Raw genomic sequence first — 8,317 nt, forward strand, 5'->3', positions numbered from 1 at the left:
ATAGTGCTTAGAGCCATTTAGAGCCTTTCATGACCTCGAGTCCTATAACTGCCGCCTCGTTTCTATACAAGCTATAAATAGCCTTTCGCTCACTGTATTTTACCACTATTGTCCCTACTCTGTCCGAACAGGCCTCCGAAGACACTAGGGTACTGACGAGCCGCTATGTAATCCCTGGCTGATAGGCATCACTGGATACAGATAAGGAGGGGCATGTGATCAGCACAAAAAAATGGTTCAAATGGCTTTGAGCACTATGGGACTTAACATCTGAGGTCATCAGTCCCCTAGAACTTACAACTACTTAAACCTAACTAACCTAAGGGCATCACACACATCCATGCCCGAGGCAGGATTCGAACCTGCGACCGTAGCAGTCGCGTGATCAGCACATCGCTCTCCCGACCGTTGTCAGTTTTCGTGACCGGAGCCGCTACTTCTCAATCAAGTAGCTCCTCAGTTAGCCTCACAAGGGCTGAGTGCAGTCGGCTAGCCAACAGCGCTCGGAAGACCCGGACGGTCAGCCATCCAAGTCCTAGCAAAGTCCGACAGCGCTTAACTTCGTTGATCTGACGGGAACCAGTGTTACCACTACGGCAATGCCGTTGGCATTTTACCACTACTACCTTCAGAAATTTAAAGAGTGTACTACAGTTAACAGTGTCAAAAGCCTTCTCCAAGTCTACAAATGATATAAAGTAGGTTTCCTTTCCTTAACCTATCTTCTAAGATACGTCGTAGGGTCAGTATTGGCTCACGTGTTCCTACATTCCTCCCAAATCCAAACTGATCTTCCCCGAGATCGGTTTCTACTAGTTTTTCCATTCTTCTGAAGAGAATTTGTTACCATGATTTATTAAACGGATAGTCAGGTAATATTGACAACTGTCAATACCTGCTTTCTTTGAAATTGGAATTATTACTTTCTTATTGAAGTATTTAACCTGCCTCATACATCTACGCATTTCACGTGGTACTTCCTATAGGAGAGCAGTAACACTTCGGTAAGAAATTTTGTTTAAGCCGTTGAAGTTTCGCCAACGACGTAAGGACCAGTCACACAATCTCCTGCCGCAGCCAGTGCTGATTCTCAGCGGCCCAGTAATCCATATTTCTTACATTCAGCTTCGTATGGGTATTATTTTTTGGTGGTGGTGGTAAGTTTCTATGGAACAAAACTGCTGAGGTCATAGGTCCCTAGGCTTACACACAACTTAATATAACTTAAGCTAACTTACTCTAAGGACAACACACACGCCCGGTGGAGGACTGGAACCTCCGACGGAGGCAGCCGCGCGAAGCGTGTCAATGCGCCCTAGACGGCGCGGCTATCCCGCGACGCGGTATGATTGTCAAGGCAGCTTCATCGGTCAACAGAGTTCTTTGACGAATCATCAAAACCAAGCGACAGAAATCCATGGCCCTTTTGCGGTTGTAATGGGTGACTTGCTGGTTAAGTGACAGATAATAAGGATGAAAGCTATGCGACCGCAAGAGGCAAACAAAGCTGGGTTGACTTATTCCAGAAATAGTTACAGTTTCTCTGGAGGCAACGTGTGAATTATGATGAACCACTGTCAGAAGATTTATTTCGCTCGCTCCGCTCGTTGCTGGCTTGCCACCCACCCTCCACGTAGTGCTCCCCTGTCCTACCAACATCAATTCTACGTTTTCGCTGAATTTCTATTCTTGATGGACACAACATCTGTTGGAATAACCTTCTGCGTATAACTGAGCTGTTCTCTTTGCGTTCCTTCATTAGTCTCCGGAAAAAATGGGATATTTAGTATCTCTTGGTCTGTGAAAGACATTTGTTTTTTCAACTCAACTTGCTCTCCACACACGTGAACGACACAGACAGAATGGAAGCTACTTTTCCTCCGTGCCTCTTTCACACAGGTATCGTGGTGGTGCAGCACTCTGTTTCCTCCTTATCGAACGTGATGTATTTTCTTCTTTGGGAGTGAAACCACGATCTTCCACATACGACAGCAATCGGTTTTATGTTCAGGTCTGTACTATACGCAGAAAGCAGCTACTGGGGTAGCGGAGCACGTATGGGCATACGTGTCGGTTTTTTGAGGACGGAAAAATCTCCACAGATCCAGTAAGATATCCTCTTGAGTCCAAAGAGCGCAGTTTTCGTCATAGCAGATCGGAGAAAGAAAATATTAATGTAATATTAGATAACTGCAGGAACGTCAGTGGGAGGTCCCGGAACTAAAGTCACTTATAAACGCGCACATAGTATTACGAACAGAAAACTGGATGAAAATAGATGACAGCAGCAATAAAACTCTATACTCCTATTTGAATGTATAAGAACCGATCAAGAAGTATCCATCTGAGACCGTTGCTGCAGCGGATATGCAAAGTAGCGGGTATGTAAGCACCGACATTTAGGCAAGGAATCAGGGCGGCATTCGTGTCTTTTCGTCGTGGGTGCGGTACACGTGGAAAACTGAGCTATGGCGCCGTTATCAACAAATGCGCCCCAACAGGACTAACATGCTGCTATTCTTCTCTTGGCTACCGAGGTACAAACACTAGTATATATCCATCGGAGAAAGAAGAACGTGTGTAGGGCAGCATATATGTCGAATGGTGCGGCAAGTTCCATGCTTTAGATGATCCATCACTGAAGTGGACATGGGATTGCGTCTGGTCATAAACCTGTAGAAATAACAGCTGCACTTTTTATAAAATATATCAACTACGCGACCAGCTTCGACACTACGTTCATGCTGTCTTCAAGCCCCCATGCGAACTGAATGATGACATCCAATTCTCAGCGCATTAGGAATTGTACCATGTGTATTCACTGCTACCATGGATTCTCTCTCTCTCTCTCTCTCTTTCTCTCGCTCTGTCTCTCTCCCTTTCTCTTCTCAGCGCTGCATCAACTATCTGCTTCCACCGCCTTCTGTCTCTCGCAGCCTCTCTCCACCCTGTGCAAATTCCTAATGCTGCGATGTCCTTCTCTATGTTATCTTTTCACCTTGTATGGGGTCGGCCCTATGGTCTTGTTGCCTGGAGAGTTCATTCAAATGCTTTCTTGGTGATTCTGTTGTTTTCCATTCTAGCCACATGTCCAGCCCATTGCAGCCTCCTACTTTTTAATTTCTGGATGATAGTGGGTTGCTTCATTAACTGATAAATTTCATTGTTCTTTCGAATTCTCCATACACCATTCTCCGACACAGGTCCCCAGATTTTTCTCATTACTTTTCTTTCGAAAACACTCAGTTTTTCTCTTTCATTCTTTGTAAGTGTCCAGTTTGCTGAACCGTACAGTACTACGGGGCAGATGATAGTGTTGTATATCTTCATTTTTGTGGTGATAGACAAAGCTTTACTTTTTAGTGGATTGCTTAGTGAGTACAGACATCTTGACCCAGACGCTATTCTTTCATTTATTTCCATTGTTATGATATTTTTACTTTTGAAACGTGATCCAAGGTATTTAAACTGGAGAACTTTTCTGAATTTAGAATGCTGGTCTATTTCAAAGTAAGGATTTGGTTTTATGACTCGACTTATTTCCATATATTCGTTTTTCTCTTGGTTAATCAAAATCCCCATTTTGCTGGCACTGTGCCTGAGAGATCTGTACATGTCTTTCAGTTCTTCTTCAGTTTCACTCAGCAACACTATATCATCTGCATAGCCAGGAGTTTTACTTCACTGTGTTCGAATCGGAGACCATTGTAAATTACTCTCCCGAACCACTTTCTCTAATACAGGGTTAAAGAGGACACATGAAAGAGCGTCTCCCTGTCGTAAGCCTTTTTTAATTAGAAAGGTGGAGGATATGGATCCTCTGAACTTCTGTGGAAAGGCTCTACTTACATGAGTTGTGCACTGCAGCCATTTAACAATAACTGCCTGCAGTGCCCACATCGTGTAAATGAATAGAGACCAGTGAATAGACGTGGTACCCGTCCTGTTACACAGAGGGTAGGATATCACCATTCACTTTGCACAGGGGCCTGAAGATGATACTAACTTAGTGTCGAAACCGGTCACTTGGTTAATATATTTTATAAAAAGTGCTGTTGGTGGTATTGCTTACGACTACGAGCTCCGTGCTGATTGCGATTCGACACAAAATGCCCCCATATCGTTACGCCATCTCAAGTAGGAAACACTCGAGCACGCGCCAAATAGTTCCGACCTCCTCCCATATGACTATCGCGCCTTCGGTCCCTTCAAAAAGACGTTGAAGGGTCAACGATTCCTGCCGGACAAGGATGTGCAGCAGGCAGTTACGGACTTCACGCAGCAGGACGCAGTGTGTTAACAAACGAGCATCTTCAAACTGATGCGAAGGTGGGATGATTGCCTCCGTGCTCATGGCGAGTTTGCCTGATTGAGATACCGATTCTAGACTGTACGGCCTTCGAACGGAAACTTTTTGATCGCCCCATATATATCGCAAAGATAAGTTGAACGCTGGTGGTTAACGCGAGTTTATAGCCATAAAAATGCTGTAACATATAATTAGATTAGTACACATTCCGAATTGGAAATAATTTAGGTGAACAGAAATATTAAAGGTGGATCAAACAAGGTCGTCATATGCTTTTATAGACTCCCTGCCTCAGCAGTAGTAGTGGCGGAACAGATGAGAGGAAACTTGGAGAGTATTTTGCCTAAATTTTCTGGTCATTCTATAGTTCTAGGTGGTGATTTTAACTTGCCAGCTCAAATGTTCAAATGTGTGTGAATTCTTAAGGGACCAAACTGCTTAGTTCATAGGTCCCTAGACTTACACACTACTTAAACTAGCTTAAAGTAAGTTATGCAAAGAACACCACACACACTCATGCCCGAGGGAGAACTCGAACCTCCGGCGGGCCGGCCTCTGTGGCCGAGCGGTTCTAGGCGCTTCAGTCCGGAACCGCGCTGCTGCTACGGTCGCAGGTTCGAATCCAGCCTCGGGCATGGATGTGTGTGATATCCTTAGATTTAAGTAGTTCTAAGTCAAGGGAACTGAGGACCTCAGATGTTAAGTCCCATAGTGCTTAGAGCCATTTTGAACCCCCGGCGGAAGCGGCCGCGCAGTCCGTGACATGACGCCTCAAACGAAGCGGCCACTCCGCTCGGCTAACTTGCGAACTATAGACTGAAAAACTCAAGTGATTAGGACAGGTAGCAGGACAGAGATTCATGTTCAGAGAACCGACTCGTGGAGATAACGAGCTGCTGGTGGCAAACAGATCCGAACTTTCCGACTCAGCCTAGAATGGGGAATCAGTGACCATAAGGCCGTTACAGCATCGCGAATACGGCTATAAACAGATGTACAAAGAAAGCCAGGGAGCTATGTCTGGTTAGTCAGAGCTATAACAAACAGATTTGAGATAACCTGTGTGGTCAGCACGAAAATTTCATCACCAGCAATAACAACGTAGAGTGTCACTGGACAGTTCCAGTGCGTTGTACAATACGCTTTAAACAGGTGGAACTACATGCCGTGCAAAGTTGTGAGAGACGGAAAAGACTCGCCATGGTTGAGCAGCCGTGTTACAAAACTCCTACGAAAGCAAAGAGAAATTTGTTGCAAATTTAAACGAGTAAACAAATCGAAGTCATCTCTCTTGATCAAAATAGCGTCAATACGAAGGACGACAGATGAAAGGCCGAAATACTAAACGTCCTTTTCCAAAACCGTTTCACAGAGGAAGATCGCACTGTAGTGCCTTCTCTGAATCGTCACAGGAACGACAAAACGGCTGATATCGGAGTAAGTGACTGTGGGATAGAAATGTAACTGAAATCGCGCAATAGAGGAAACGCTACTGGCCCTTACGTGATATTTGTACGATTCTACAAACAGTATTCTAATTGCAGTATATCGTCGGTCTTTGGAGGAGCGAAGTATTCCTGATGATTGGGAAAAAAGAACAGGTCATTCACGTTTTCAAAATTGGTCGTCGAACAGACACACAAAACTATAGGCCTATATCTCTGACGTCGGGCAGGTGTAGAATTTGTTAGCACGTTTTCTGCTCTCATATTAAGACGTTACTGGAGGGCGAAAATCTTCTCTGTAGGAACCGTGTTCAGGAAACAACGATCATGTGAAACCCAGCTCACTCTGTTTACCTAAGATAGATGCCGTGTTCCTTGACTTCCGAAAGGCGTTCAATACAGTTCGACAATGTCGCCTATTAAGAGCGTACGGAATACCACACCACCTCTGCGATTGGGTTGATGAACTTCTAGTAAATAGGACACAGTATGTCATTCTCAACGGAGAGAAGTCTTCAGACGCAAAGGTAACGTCGGCAGAGCAATCAAAAAAATGGCTCTAAGCACTATGGGACAGTCATAAGTCCCCTAGACTTAGAACTACTTAAACCTCACTAACCTAAGGATATCACACACATCCATGCCCGAGGCAGGATCGAACCTGCGACCGTAGCAGCCGCTCGCTTCCGGACTGAAGCGCCTAGAATCGCTCGACCACAGTGGCCGGCTCAGAGCAATCACTGGACCAGTTACATCCATGACGTTCCTGAGAGTATGCGTACAGAGCTATTTAAAGCGGAACGATATCACGTAACTAATCGTAGGAGAGGTACATGCTAAACAAAATCTTAAGGAGAATCCTCGTGAAGTGTATGCTACCCACGAGGGAAGTAACAAAACCCGCGTACGACCTATACATCAGTATTGCTCCTCACCTTGGTGCTCTAACCAGGTAAGACCGAGAGACGAAACAGGGAAGATCCAAATGAGAGCAGTGCGTTTCGTCGGGGGTTCGTTTAGTAAGAGCAAGTACATAAGAAATGCTCATTCATCTCCAACGGCAGTTGCTACAAGAGAGGTGTTCTGCGTCATGATGTGGTTTAGTGTTCAAATTCCGAGACCTACAACAGGCAGTCAATATTTTGCTACCTCTTACGTATGAAGCCATAACCGGGGGATTGAAGCCCATATGGAGGCTTCCCACGAGTTGTTATTTCCGCGCACCATTCGCGACTGTAACAGGATAGGAAGGAAGTGACACTGCTAGATGAAGCACCTTCCGCCACGTTCCGTAAAGTGGCTTGCGGAGTACAGATGTAGATTTAGAAAAGGTCTAACATACACTGCTCCATAAAGGCCTTCTCCAGACCATTCCATACATTGTGGTCTTGGTGTCATATACATTTTCAGAATGCTTGCCAATGCATGCAACTTAAGTCACTTCATACAGGCGATTCTTATGGTCCAAACTGTATACCATTTAGGTTGGTTTCAGAACGTGCTGAGCTCCATTTTTAGCAATCACATTTGTATCACTCGATGAAGATGAGTGTCGAAGGACTGGAAATTTCCACAGGTCACATCTATACATAATAAAGAAAGTAGAAGCAATCTGCAGCATTATACCTCCATCTAATTAACACACACTTGTGTAGTAGGATTTTGCGATATATATATGGCGCCCAAAGATTACGAGATACCACGGATTCAGAAATACCGTTCTTGTTGTTCGGTTGAACGATGTAACGAGCGTTATCGACAGAGATCTCAAGTTGATTTAATATACCAAGAGTTACAGAAGGCCTCTGATACCATTCCTCACAAGTGCCTTCTGATCAGATTGCGTGCTGTGGTACATCGTATCAGTTGTGCAACTAGATTAGTAATTTCCTGTCAGATACATAAATACTGATGGGGATTCATCTACAGATACCGAAGCTTTAGCTGGTGTTTCCCAGGGAAATATTGTAAATTATCTAGTTTTCTAGATCTACAAATACGCTTCAGACTATTAGCAGATGATGTCATCGATCACCGTCTACTGATGTGAACAGAGATCAAAACGAATTAAAATTATTTAGATGTCTGAAAGGTGCAAAAAGCGCATACCGCTGAATTACTGTTATATGATAAATGACACAAAATTAGAGATTATTAATACAATTATTACACAGAAAATTATGTACGTAGCCAAGGCGAAGAAAAGATGGTGTTTTACTGGCGCAACACTGAGAAGGAACACAAATTGAAACGTTTTCTTCCTGATGATTACAGTGATGACACTCTTCTTGTGTTTGGTAAATTACGTTGACTTCCATGACAAGTATGCTATCTTGTTCAAGTTAAAATAAAGTGATCTACTTTTTTGTGCGTTGAAGTATTCAATGACCTTTTCCACAAGTAAATCTAGGTTTGCTAGTACCCACTACAACGCTGTAGCGAATATTTCAAGTGTTTTTCCGTCCTGCACTACAATTTGAACGCTGTTTATCAATATCAACGAAGTCTCCTTCGTATAAACATTTCAAAATACACATTCGTTGCTAATACTGTGTGCCATTAA

At 43.9% G+C, this 8,317-nt stretch overlaps 1 pseudogene; it reads right to left on the bottom strand.

Annotated features, from left to right (window-relative positions):
- Window positions 1-491: 491 nt before the first annotated feature.
- Window positions 492-610, bottom strand: LOC124608760 (annotated as a pseudogene).
- Window positions 611-8,317: the final 7,707 nt, after the last annotated feature.

The sequence above is a fragment of the Schistocerca americana genome, chromosome 3 (assembly GCF_021461395.2).
Source record: "Schistocerca americana isolate TAMUIC-IGC-003095 chromosome 3, iqSchAmer2.1, whole genome shotgun sequence".
Classification (NCBI taxonomy): Eukaryota; Metazoa; Arthropoda; class Insecta; order Orthoptera; family Acrididae; genus Schistocerca; species Schistocerca americana.